Source organism: Enhydra lutris, unplaced genomic scaffold (genome assembly GCF_002288905.1).
Source record: "Enhydra lutris kenyoni isolate GAN:26980312 unplaced genomic scaffold, ASM228890v2 scaffoldscaffold1, whole genome shotgun sequence".
Classification (NCBI taxonomy): Eukaryota; Metazoa; Chordata; class Mammalia; order Carnivora; family Mustelidae; genus Enhydra; species Enhydra lutris.
Genome location: NW_019154085.1, coordinates 5,980,154 through 5,994,999, shown reverse-complemented (window position 1 = coordinate 5,994,999; position 14,846 = coordinate 5,980,154).

Genomic DNA, 14,846 nt, shown 5'->3' with positions numbered 1-14,846 from the left:
TGTTTTATTATTGAGAAAAATTTATGGCTTAAATATTATTCATCTATAGTTAGTCATTATTGTGAATTTAATATACTTTACAGAGTTCCATTAATATAGCTCCAAGTTTTATGTATTTTCTTTTAAAGAAGCATACTATTGGCTCTATAAGTAGAATTTAAATTAGTGTAGGTCATTTAAAACAAACATTAGTCACAAAAGATTTAAGATTTTAAAGATATCATAGCTTATAAAAATTCAAATCAGAGCTTATTTGCAGCACAAAGGGGCTACGAAATATACTAATTGAACTAAGCTACCCATTTCTTTCTTTTACATGTTTCTCTCTCTTTTACTATAAATATTTCAGCCAAAATAACCTAGGCATTCCTATATGCTAAAGGATGGCCTTTTAGCATAGGGAAAAGCTGAAAAAAAGAAAAAAAAGAAAAAAAGAAAAAATACACAGTCTCCAGAGCACTTTTCTAGACCAAATTTTATTGTTTTAGTTTTTACTAAATTTTTACTGAATTAACTGGATATGTTGCAATGACCTCAACAAGTTTTTCTGGAGATTATTTTTCCTTATAAACTGCTACTTCACCTGTTGAGACTTACTGATTCAGAGATGATTGTGGTCACATCTCCTAATTGTGTTTCTGGCATTTGACTAAAAAGCAAACTTAATGAAGATTAAGTCCCTTCATCTTAGAAGAAAGAGGAACATATAGTGAAATATTTCATCTGTTACTTAAGCAGTGGGCTTCCCGCTCAGTAGGGAGTCTGCTTCTCTGTCTCTCTCTCTCTCTCTGTCAAATAAATAAAATCTTAAAAAATATACTTTAGATGATGCTAACGGTCTCAAAGCCATGGATTCCCACTCGGGTAAATTTCCCATTTGGCTCTTGAGTCTCCACAGTTATCTTAACAGTTTTTCCTTTAGGTTATTCTCAAGAAAGTTTTTTTGTTTTTGTTTTTGTTTTTGTTTTTTTCTTACAGCTCTCCCATCTGACACATGTTAGACTGGTAGTGAGGGACAGAGTGCAGACATTCTTTAAAGTTCTTATTATGCCTCAATTTTATGTAGTCACTAGAACTTGGCTCTAGAGAATGCCAGCCTTCAAGTCTTCTGCCCCTGCTCCACAAGTAACACTGAGCTGGTGCCTAATACAGAGCCTCTCCTCATGTTAGAGCCGATTTCCATCAACCAGCTGCAGATTTTACCAGTGGGAACAGCTTAAAGCTTTTCGACTGCAGATTCTTAAACCCAGCTGTACTGACTTCCCACAATTTCTCACCTGCAACCTCTTTGTGGTCTTTGCTTGCAGATGAAGGCTTTTGTTCTCTAGTGTATATGGAGGAGATAAAATGGGCAGAGGTAGGGAAGTGTTTTTATTCTGTCTTGCTCTGGACCATGCATGTGGGAAGCTTTGCTGGAAGTCTTTTTTTTTTTTTTTTTTGTAAGATTTTATTTATTTATTTGACAGATCATAAGTAGGCAGAGAGGCAGGCGGGGTGGGGGGGGAAACAGGCTCCCCGCTGAGCAGAGCCCTATGTGGGGGCTCGACCCAGGACCCTGAGATCATGACCTGAGCTGAAGGCAGAGGCTTAACCCACTTAGCCACCCAGGCACACCCTTTGCTGGGACTCTGTTTGAATTTCTCTGTGAGCAGCACCTCATGGGACTGATGGAGAAGTTTATATAAGGGTACCAACTCTCTTTTTTGTGTGCCCCCCTCTGTCATGTTAGTGCACCTGCAGTTGTTAGCAATTCTTTAAAAATCTCTAGCTAAATGTTCTTACTGGCTTAGAAGGTGTCTCGTCGTGTCTATCCCTTGTAAGTAAAAGCTAGGATCTTGTTTGTTCTGCAAAGGCCCATCTCTCCAGATTTCAGATTACTTGTTTTCCCTTGATTTTGGTTTTCTGCTGGCTTGAGGAAAAGTTGTCAAATTGCAGGCTTCAGGATTTTTTCATATAAATTGAACCTGAGGACTTGGCAAAAAGTAAAGGAAAACTATGCTGTGTATGGTTGCTATTCTGTGAGTGTTACTTCGTTCCTTCAAGTTGAACACTGTTCTTAGTTCAATAAATTTCAGTCAATTAAATGAATGATAACATTTTTTTAATAGAAACATGTGATACCACATATAATCATCTGAATCCGTGAACTTACGTGTAGCCTTTTTTTTTTTTTTTTTTTTTTTCCAAAAACAAATCACAAGTATGCAAAGAGAGAGAGAGAGGAGGAAGCCGGCTTCCCCCTGAGCAGAGAGCCTGATGTGGGGCTCAATCCCAGGACCCTGAGATCATGACCTGAATGACCTGAGCCGAAGGCAGAGGCTTAACCCACTGAGCCACCAGGCACCCCAGTGTGCAGGCATTTTTAAGAATGTCACCATAAAAGTTCTTAGCATAATTCAACCAATTCACTTCAGACATAGTCAAACATAAACTCATTAGTGAATTAATGTGATTCTTTTTTAAAGGAAAATATTGACTTACATTTATTTGGCTTTTAATTAAAAAAAATATATATTTAAAAATAAACATCCAGGACACCTGGCTGGCTCACTCAGGAGAGCATGTGACTGTTGATCTTGGGGTTATTAAGTTTGAGCCACACATTGAGTGTAGAGATTACTTAAAGATAAAGTCTTAAAAATAGTTTAAAAATAAATTTGCTCTGTTATTTCTATTTTAAATCTAATGCATCTAAAGGTATTTCCCCATTTACTTTAGAATAACACTATTACTAGCAGGTAAGTTAATATACATTAGTAAATCCTTTTTCTTATTTCAGTGGAGTAATACTTCCAAATATTTCATCAAAGTATCTAAAAACATTTGTTTTTGCTTTTACCCACAATTCAGATATTAGTGGTACCTAACATATCCTGTGAGTTCGAGGTTAAATTTGAGTTTGTGGAAATGCAAAATTAGTAAATTTGAAATTCCTGAGAAAGTTAATACATTATTATGACCAATTAAATTAATTTTTATAATTTTTTATTTTTTATTAACATGTAATGTATTATTAGCCCCAGGGGTTCAGGTCTGTGAAACGCCAGGTTTACACACTTCACAGCACTCACCATAGCACACACCCTCCCCAGTGTCCATAACCCCACCACCCTCTCCCTACCCCCTCCCTCCGGCCACCTTCAGTTTGTATGACCAATTAAATTAATTTAATCGAAATTATATTACTTCTAAATTTGCGAACAAAAACACGTTTTTTCTAATAACCATTTTCTTAAATTAAGCAAAGCATATCTCCCTCCCCCAATTTCTCTCAATTCTCTAAAGGTTTTTCTTTCAACTCCCATTTCCCTTTTTATCAAATAAACAGTTTTCCCATCGTGATTTTTAAAACTTTAACTGATTTTTTTTCTTCAGCAGTGTATCATTTGTGTGAGTTGTCCTTTCATTAGTGTTAATTTATGGAAATGCTGAGTGCTCTTTCATGATTCCTCTTTGCCAGGATCATTTTTGTGTCCTTTTAGTATCTTGAAATATCTGCAATTTAAAATTGCCAAATCATCTCATTGTCTTTGACCTAGAAGTGTCTCATACCAAGTTGCTCAAATTAAGAAACATCATAAATTTTTACGTCCTTATAAATTATTTATTTTTGGTAACTGTATAAACTACTGTGAAAATCTGATTATTTGAGCTTCTTATAGTACTTAAAACCTTACTTGTGAGACTGTAAGATAAAAAATGCTTTTCTCACGTTGGTAAATTTGGAAAGCTTTATGAATAATTAGCTATTGCCAGATCTCCATGGCATCTGGGATAATTTAATGCCTTAATCCTGATCTTACTGTTGGTATTTATCCGCCGGGCAGCGTATGTTGAGATGGACCTTGGAGTATCCAAGACATCCAGACTTTGGCAGCATAATCATTTTATTTGGCATACTACTATTCCATTGATAGATTTGACCCATCGGTTTACATTTTCCCTCTTTGTCTAGCATTAGAAATGGTAAATTGGATAAAAATGTAAAATTATCTTATTTAAATCTATTTAAAATACAATTGACTTTAGTGGAAAAAATAGCAATGTGCTTTGTGTCTATACAAATAATATAATAAAAATGTTTGACATTTACCTTAGGTAATAGCACAGAGCCTGGGAAGAGAGAAATGGAAGTATACTTCTTTTTTTTAAGATTTTATTTATTTATTTGACAGAGACATGAGATCACAATAGGCAGAGAAGTAGGCAGAGAGAGAGAGAGAGGAGGAAGCAGGCTCCCCGCTGAGCAGAGAGCCTGATGCGGGGCTTGATCCCAGGACCCTGAGATCATGACCTGAGCTGAAGGCAGAGGCTTAACCCACTGAGCCACTCAGGCACCAGAAGTATACTTCTTAAGGATTGCTACAACTATTCATAAAGCAGCATTAATGTCCTTCAAAGTACACTTTAATAAAGCTATATACTCAAACCCCCAAATGAAACACTAAAATAATGTGTGTTATAGCTAATAGATTAAAAATTAGATTAAATAGACTTTTTAAACAATAAAACAGAAAACTGAAAAGGAAAGAATAGCAGAGACAAGTATGAAAGGAATACTAACATGGTGGAGCTAAATCTAACCATATCAATAGTCTCGTTACATGTAAATGATCTAAATATCCCCTTTAAAAATCAGATTTCAGAATGAAAAGCAACACCTAACTACGTGCTTCATATAGCATATACAATTTAAATACAAATTCATATACAGTTTAAAGTAATGGGTAAAAAATATCTTTTGGTAATATCCTTCCCAAAAGAAGAGCTGAAATAGCTCTACTTATATCAGATAGTATAGATTTCAGAGAAAAGAACATTATCAGGGTTAAAAAAAAAAAAAAGGCCCAATATTTCAAAACAGTAATAAGTTCAATTTATCGGGGGACATAATAATCTTGAAATTTTATGAACATAATAAGAGTTTCAAAATAAATTCTTATGTAACTGCTGAGATAAATCCCCAAATATAGCAAGATAATTTAACATACATGTTTCAAAAATTGATAAGAAGAATACAACATTAACAACCAACTTGACTGACCTTTTTTCAGGTGCACTTGTAACATTGTCCAAGATAGAATAGATTCTGGGCCACACAAAAAACTTTAATAATCTTAAAGAATGTTTTTGGGCCCCAGTGGAATTAAAAATCATTAATTGAATTTGGAAAATCTCTCAACTATTTGTAAAAATCCCTAAAATACTTAGAAGTAAAACACTTGTCATTAACCCCCTGGGGCAGATAATAAGTCAAAACAAATTAGCAATGTAATTATATAACAGCCATATGATACCAGAATTTGTGGGATGTAGTAAGTATACTGGTTTATAGTAATGTCTCTGATTCTAATCATCCCCAAAAGGTTCATTGGAATCATCCATTCTTAGTTATCTTTAGCTTCTCTAACTGAACCTGAGAAACTGGGCACTGACCTTTCGCCACTTATTTACCTATTTTTTCCTTCCCAATAAACAGATAAATTATTTTCAGAATTGTTAACCATACCCCCTTGAGAAATTCAACTAGAGTACGGTCTGTGTTTATAGTTACTTTTCCTTGAAACTCATAACCTGTGATCAAACCACCATTGCTGTAAATGGTGTAAACATTTTTTCAAAGTACCTTGGTCAATTCCTGTACTACCACTTAACCACTTACCCTACATGAAGGTTAATATCACCAGTGATGGTGATGTTATGGAGATATTTTTTCCTTGGTATGGTAGTAAAAGAAGGGCATTTTTTTTTTTTAGCTCCAATACCCATAACCTCAATTTAAACATGAGAAAAGCCACCAATAAACCTAGATTGAAAGGCAACGTACAGACACTCAGCAGTACTCCTCAAGATGTCGGGATTATGAGAAATAAGGAAAGAGAGATGGTCAGAGACCAGAGGTGATTAAAGAGACCTTAAAACTAAATGTTTGATAATATAAGTAGGATTCTGGAACAGAAAAATGACCTAATGGAAAACTAAAATCCAAACAAAACCTAGAATTTAATGAATAGTAACATCAATGTCAGTTACTTAGTTTTGATGAATGTACAATAGCAATAGGCTAATTGGAAAACTGGGTTACAGGGCACTCCCTGTAATGTAAAAAATCTAAAATTCATTTGTGAAAGATCTTAGTGAAAGAACCAATGCAAGGTGTTTTTCCTTTATTCTTAGTGGGTCATTCTGTCTTGTTTTGGTTTTGTCACATATGTTGCATGAAATTTGGGAGGTCTGTTTTGTTTTACAGCGAGTGTATAATTTTAGTTATTTGCCAAGTCACTTTTATAATCTTCTAGTCTCATTTTTAACCTTCCTAGCAAATTCTCAACTCCCTTCTTGTAGCTTAACAATTATTTTTTCACCTTCTGATTTCTGGAAAATGTCACATAAGGCTTTATGTAAAGACTATATTTTCCTAATAAGACAATGTAATAATTTTATTTGAGGAGAGTGGCATTTTCAAAAGTATAAATCTATCTATAGTCTTTGAATTACTCCAAGTTTATTTCCTAATTAGGTTCCTAGCAGAGTAAGTCCATTTGTCTCAAGCCTAATTTCAATAAAATCCTTTTTCTGTTAGTTAAACCCTTTCATTATTTTGCAGACTGAACAACAAGTACCCATATTTCTTGTGGTGGATAACACAATTTTATTACAGTCTACCAAATTTTGCTTTTTCAGGGTCTTTTGTTTCTATTATTTCATCATTACTCATGTACAGAAGGATTGCCCAGCAACTTTTACCGAGTTTTGTAGACTTTCCACATATTCACGGCACAAATGAAAAAGACTGTGATTCCTTCAATGTATAATAACACTTACAATAAGAATTAGAGGTTTATCCTAATAAGGTAATGACAACAACAAAAACTATATTCTATTTTATGCTTCGTTGCAATATGCAATGAGAATGTGTACAAGAGAATGTTTACATAAGGTCCATCACTTCAAAATTCATCAAGGTTACTCATAATTAGGTCTTCAATCTCTGAGCTTAAAATCACTTCCTCAAGGAAAGCCTTCCTAACTTCTACCCTAGGGCTTGCCCCTACACTAAACTTTGATAGTATTGTAAACTACAATTTTCTTGTAACTATCACACTTATTATTGCTTGTTTAATGTCAGACACTGCTGAACTGTGACTGTCATGAAGGCAGGGCATTTAATTGTTCTCTATTTGCCGTGCTTAACAATACCTGGTACATAATGACTTTTGTTAAATATCTATTTTTTAAAATCAATACATCAATGAGCTTTCCCTATTTTGGTGTATCGATCTTGAAGGCATAGGTTGCTGTATGTATTACTTGAAAATGAGAGATGAAGGAAAGCCATAGTTACTCCATTTAAGTGAATATTTCCAATAGATCAATGAGATTAGATTCTGAGTTTCACCATCTAGGCCTTTCAGAAAGGCTTGCTCATTATTATTTATAGTATATTTAAAAGATAAATCTATGAGCAACTTCCCCATGTGGTTAAAATACTTAGATAAAATGATTTAGACATGAAAAGGCAAATTTATCATTTTTAAATATATTACAGACTGAATCTTTGTTCCCAAAATGTATTATGTTGAAATCTAATGCCCAGTGTGGTATTAGAAAATGGGTCCTTTGGGAGGTGGTTATGTTATGCGGGTGGAAGTCTTATGAATGGTATTACTGTTCTTATAAAAGAGGACTTTCCAGTCATACCCTTCAACACTGATGAGGGAATTTAGGACTGATGAATGCAATGCTGTGTCTAGTCATAGACACAAGCATCTAGTCATAGACACAAGCATTGTTGATCAAGGTTGTGGCTTTATAAACATGGCTATATTTCGGTTGTATATAGTTTCTGTATGTTTTCCCTATGAACTTTTCTTTTGGAAAGGAGATATATGTATTGTGTGTCTGTATGTATGTGTATATATACACACATGATAATTTTGGTATATCTTCTTATAATTGACATTATTTCCTGAACCCATTTAGCCTTGATGCTAGGGCCAATCTGCTGGTCCTAAGTAGCAGAACTATCAAATTGCTGGAACCGACAAAAAATGAGTGCTATTCCTACCATAATTTTCAGTCCCAAAATTGTAATAGTAATAACATTAACATGATATATATGTTATAATTTCTATTTCAATACCTAGAAAACCAAGAAGGTTGTGCTGCAACATAAGTGATACTAATCTTCACATGGTAAAATAAACGTATGTCTAATAGAAAATGGAAACAAAACATGGAAGAGTGGTAGAAGGAAAGATAAGAATACTGATAAGTACTGAGAGTGCCTGAAGTTATCAAAAAAAAAAAGGCTTATAAAGTAATTGACTTTAAAAGGAATGTAATAATATGTAAAACAAACTCTGGAGAGAAATGAAGAAAGAGCATTGTATGCTATTTCTTTTTTTTTTTGTATGCTATTTCTATAGCTGGAATTAATAAACTGTCTAAAATTAATATGGTTGAAGAAAATTGTATTAAATTATGAAACTATCAGAAAAATCTAGAAACCTGTTTAAAAGTGGCCTCACTTGAAGTGGGATTGCCGCTATTGAGGAAGAAGCTAAATTTCAAGAATAGAGATTCTTTAATATACAAAATGAAGAAATGCATTGCAGACTTATTTCCTAAGGCTTGTATAACACAGTACCAGAAGTTGGGTGACTTAAAATAATTATTGTCTCACTTCTAGAGGCCGGGAGTCCAAACTAAGGTGTCTTTAGGGCTCGTTACTTCTGAGGGCCATGGAGGAGAAACAGAACTACATGTCTCTCCTATCTCCCAGTGATTTTCTAGCAGTATTTGGTATCCCTTGGCTTGTAGATGTATCAGCTAATCCTCTCCCTTCAGATGACAGATGACATTCTCTGTCTCTTTACATGGTCTTCCCTCTGTTCGTGGCTGATTCTGTAGCAAAATTTCTACTTTTTATAAGAACACCAGTCCTATTACATCAGGGCCCATTGTAAATGACTTGACTTTAACGTCATTCTCTTTGTAAATACCTTATGTGCAAAATGGTCACATTCTAAGGCACTGAGTGTTAGGACATCAACATACCTTTGGGAGAGGCATAACTGAATATAACACAGACTTAGAACTTTAAATAAAGGGTTTACTATATTGATCGTTCTTAACCAATCTCTTAAAATCTTTCTTTTCAGATTTTTCATTTTGTTTTTGTCGCCTTGTACTTTGATTTCCAGAAGGCCATGCTCTCTTTCTTTCAGGAAACTCCAGACTTCCACTGATTTATTTATTTTCTTCTTTTTTTAAGTACTACTATGTTTTTGACACCCGCCATCCCCTGCCTTCTAAATGAATCTGGCAACTTAAGACTTCAGTTATCATTGGCTGTCCTCCATCATTGAAGTCCCCAAGTAAAGTCTGATAAAAGATAGTCCCAATTCTCTTTTTGACCTGAAAGAGATAAGGATGATTTCCTTCCATGTTTTACTTGAAAGCCAGTATTTTCCACAGACATCAAAGTCTAATTCCACCTTCAGAAAAGATGAGCTGTATAAGAGACTGCATTTGATTTTGCCTACTGAAAAACAGTAACTCCAGGTCATTATGCTTAGAATTACTAGCTATAAGTGTTTCTTTGCCTTTCAGAAATCTATAGTGCTATCTTCACTTACATACTTGAATATATGAAATCTTACTCATGTTAAAAAAAAGAGACTGAGTCTACCATACTGAAGAATTTAAATCTACCATGTTCTCTATGCTATATATAAAAAGCACAGGAAAGGATTACCTTTGTCAAGGATGCCACTTTGGAAAGAATCAGTCCAGACTTGAGCCAAAAGACAGCGTGCCCAGAAGGAGTTTTTGGAGTTTGAGGGCAGAGAAAAGTAGGGGCAAGGGGCCATAGTGATGGAAATCTTAGAGATTTTCTGTTATGGTTAATCATATCAAAATTTTATTAATATGTATTTTTCATATATTTGGGAAGAATTAAATGTTGATATTAAAAAATCAATTTTAGAGGCTAACCAAGAAACAGAATCAACTATAGAGAACTGATCATTACCATAGGGGAGATAAGTGGCCAGGGCAAGGTAGGGGGAGGGGACAGGTTAAACAGGTGATGGGGATTAAGGAAGGCACTTGTGATGAGCACTAGGTATTCTGTAGAAGTACTGAATCACCATATTGCACACATGAAACTAATATTACACTCTATGTGAACTAACTGGAATTTAAATTACCAATTGCATTGTTTTAATAAAAAAAAGAACTTGAGAAATGTAATTTTTAATTTACTAGTTGACCAGCTGTCAGCATTTACATAGTCACAATAATGAACATACTGAATATAGATTCATGTTAGAGCTGAAAAATTGATTAGCTTAGGACTTTGGGCCTCAATGCTCATTGACATCCCTTTTTTTCAATTATTGAAGACTTTGAGGAGAGTCTAATAAGGGTAGAAATGGTTCTAATAGTAGTTCTGATCTGACCGCTGAGATTGATTTCCTTCTGGTTTTCCTTAGAAACCAAAACTTTCTCCACATATCATGGTTTCAAAAGGAGAAGAAATCAGAAGATGAAACTGTAGCTCTTTTAGGTCTGTGATTACAAGACAGCTACACTCAGAATCTTTGTTTAAAAAAAAAAAATCTGGAAAGGTTAGAAATTCTTGCCTCTGAGAACTGGAAATGGGAAAAGGGGAAAATATGGTACTTATAATTAAAGGTGGGGGAGGAAGAAATATAAAAGTTTAACAAGAACAAAAGTCAATGATTTAATATACACATTTGTAGAACTATAATGTGGCACAGTGTGACTAAGGAATAAATGTAGAAAAATGGCAGGAAATCAAGCTTGATAATTATGTCCAGACTGAGTTTCTTCAAACCTTGTTGGTTTTAGTTAATGTGCTGAGAATCAGGGAAATTTTTAGTAAGGTAATTTCTCATAGTTTTATCTAATAAATGAGATTATAGTGTGAATATGAATTCTTTAAATGTGATCACTGTTTTCTGTGGGGGGAAAATGTTGTATCCATGTCGGGAAAGATGAAGGGTGGTGGGATCCATCTGAAATCAATTTGGAGTGTTGATACTTGAAGAATATTTTATTTTATTGAATAACAATTTTGGAGTTTGAAAGGAAGAAAGGAATATATGATATACTTTTTTATTATAGCTTTATATATATTTTTAAATTTAATTTAATTTAATTTTTTTTCAGTGTTCCAATGTACTTTGACTTATGGTTCATTTCAGTCAAATGAAGATAAGTAAAGTCCAGAATATAGACATCTAAGAGCCTTTATTTCTAGTATGCAAGTGACAGTTGAAGTTATGAATTTGGATGAAAACCTCTAGGGTCATTAAAGTGAAGACAAAAGAGGATCAAGGGAAGCCTTTGAGAATTACTCATTATTTAGATAAGAGGGGTCCCAAAGGGAGATTGAAAGGTAAACCTCTTAAGCTTCCTGGCTAGTCTGGTTTGATTGGAGGGATGTGTGTGTGTCTTCCTTAATTTCTTTTGTGTGTGCGTGTATGTGACTGGATATTCTGAATTTTTTTTTGAGCTATTAACAAGAGGTGGTATAATCACAAACTTGGCTTTTTCTCAAGAAACTGCTTTTCTGTAGATTTCTTAATTTTAACATGTTTTGTAATCCAGATTGGCTAATTCCCCAAATCATCTAGTCTTATTTCCTTTATGTTCCACAGGTCTTCCAATTTCTCTTTCCTCACCTATCTTACTGTAAGAAACAAGAAGAAACAAGGCCACACCTTCAAAACTTTCCTTGGAAATTTCCTCAGTTATATGTCCAAGTTCAGCCCTTATGATTTCCTCTGCCCATTATAACAGCAGGACAAATTCAGCTAAGTTTTCTGTTGCTAGAAAGAAGGGAAAATGTGATCTTCATTTCCTTCTGAACCTTCATCAGAATGTCCTTAGAGTTCAGGATTTTACTAGTGTGTTCATGATGATTTATGTATTCTCTAAGGCAGTTTAGGTTTTCTCTGCTAAGCTCCTCACTGCCTTCTGAGCTTTCAGGAGTCTTTAAAAACCATGCTTCTGGGGCGCCTGGGTGGCTCAGTGAGTTAAGCCTCTGTCTTCTGCTCGGGTCATGATCTCAGGGTCTTGGGATAGAGCCCTGTGTCAGGCTTTCTGCTCAGCGGGGAGCCTGCTTCCTCCTCTCTCTCTCTGCATACTTGCGATCTCTCTCTGTCAAATAAATAAATAAAAATCTTTAAAAAAAAAAAATGCTTCTATTCAAGACAATTGAGTTTGTTTGTTTGTTTGTTTGTTTGTTTTTTCAATTATGTTCTTCAAAATTCTTTTCCTTTCTTCCCAGTGTCTCACTCCATAACCACTCTCACACCTTTCGTTATTTGTAATAGTAGCACATCACTGTTGGTATAGAAATCTGTAATATCTTCTAATGACTATTGCAACAAATTACCACATCTTTAGAAACTCAGCATAGATTTGGTATCTTATGGTTCTGTAAGTCAGAAGTCCTGACAAAATTCACACCAGGCTTAAATCAAGATGTTCAAGGCTGTGTTTATTTTTGGGAAGAATCTAGATCCCTGCATTTTCCTGCTCCTAGAGGAACCTACAATTTTTGAACTGTGACTTCTTCCTCCATCATCAAAATCCAGTCAGATCATACCTGTCTTACCCTTCTTCCATCTTTCTACCTGTCTCTGACTTAGCTGGGAAAGATTCTCTACTTCTAAGGACTCATGCCTACCCAGACAACACAGGATAATATATTTATTTCAAGGTCCTCTAACCTTAACCATAATCACAAAGTCCTTCGGCCGTGAAAAATGAAGTAATTCCAATTAATTAGGGTATGGACCTCCTTGGGAAGGGCACTTTCCACCTACCACAGAAAGTGACAAGATTTCATGGAGGGTGTCATGAAAGAAAAATCCTACTATATTGGAACTTTTTTAGATCTCATGTTATACTAATGCTGCATTTATGAAATATCAATTGAAATTTCAAATATTATAAGAATAAAAAACATAAATTATTGATCACATGATATTTTCTTCTCTTCTGTTTTCCTTATGTCAGAGAAAGAAACCACAACAGAGTTATCTAGGCATTGACTATTCCCTTTTCTATAGGTAACACTTCTGATTGGTTCTTAAATTTTATCTGTTCCATGACCATTAATGTGACCATAATGTGACTCTTTGTTATTCTTCTATATAAAACCTTATTTAATTTTCACCCATCCTATTACAATGGCTCCAAGAAAGACTCCTGTCCTCCAACATTATTCCACTGCTGTAAATTTTCTACAGGTATCATAGTAAATAGCATAACATGTAAACCTGACAATATAATGGCTTAAAACTTTTCAAAGACTCCTCACTGACTTTTTGCATATTATGGACAATTATCAACTATTTGGTTCCTGATATGTTTATAATTTCCCTCTATCTTTCATTATCTTCCCTGTCCTTCCAAATTTTGGTATGTAGTTGTACTGTTCTTTCTCTATTCTACTGCTTTGGATGGATTACTTTGTCTCTATCGTTCCTTACCATCTCTTCATGAGTGGTGAATAGTTTTTTTTTCTGTTTTTTCCTTCTCTGCTAAACCTACTCTGGGTTCAGAGCTTCATCCATGCATTCACATGATTGCCCTGTCTACACCTCTCCTGACTTGTTTGGACATTATTCAGTAGAATTTGTATTCCTTGAGGTCACAAACTACTGCTTGATGTCTCTTGATACATCCAATGTATTATTCTCTAATAAGCAAATATTAGATGCTCCATAAATGTTTAAAGAATAAATGGATGAACATTATACAATGACAGATAATCTTATTAGTCTTTAATTGTATATGTATTAATAAACATACAATGTAACTAAGTTATACTTAATAACTATACCACACATTGTCATTTTTTAACCTTAGTTATTACATTACTGCAAAGGAAGACTATTGTATGAAACATACAATCTCTAAAACTGTATTAGGGTCTCATTAAATAAACACAATCATTGGCCAGTCTTCCTCTGCAGTTAAAAACATATCTTGACCTAGTTTTTTTTTTTTTTCCCCCCCTCTAAATTAGAAAGAAAAAGGCTAGTTGTATACTTTCAATCTAGGAGGTATTTATATATAGATAGCAGGCTGATAAAATGCCATATTATCTGCCTGATTCCCACCCAAATAAAGGCATTTTAGTACGCTCAAATATGTGACTCACATGGTAAAGTTTATCTTAGTATTTTTTAAAAGACTTTATTTATTTACCTGAGAGAGGGTGTGCAGAGAGAGCACATGTGAGCATGAGTAGGGGGAGGGGCAGGAGAGGGAGAAGCAGATGCCTCACTAAACAAGGAGTCCAACGGAGGGCTTGACCCCAGCACCCTAGGATCATAACATGAGCCAAAGGCAAACATTTAACCACTGAGCCACCCAGGTGATCTGTAAAGTTTATTTTAAAAGTAAAATTAGTAATCTTAAGATTATACCAATTCTATTTACACAGAATTTCTACATCAGGGGATTAGATGTATTACTATGTTAGTCTGCTAAGACTGCCATAACACAGTACTACAGATTGGGTGGCTTACATAACAAAAGTGTACCTTTCACAATTCTGAAGACTGAGAAGTTCAAAATCCAGGTGCTAGCCAATTCAGGTCCCGGTGAGGAATCTCTTCCTGGTTTGCAAACGACCACATTCTTGGTGTGTCCTCACATGGTAAGAAGGGAGTTCTGAGCACTCTTACCCTTCTTAGAAGGATACCAGCCATATTGGATTAGAGACCCACACCTTCATCACCTCATGGGTTACATCTCCAAATGCAGTCACATTTGGTGTTGGGACTTCTACATATGGA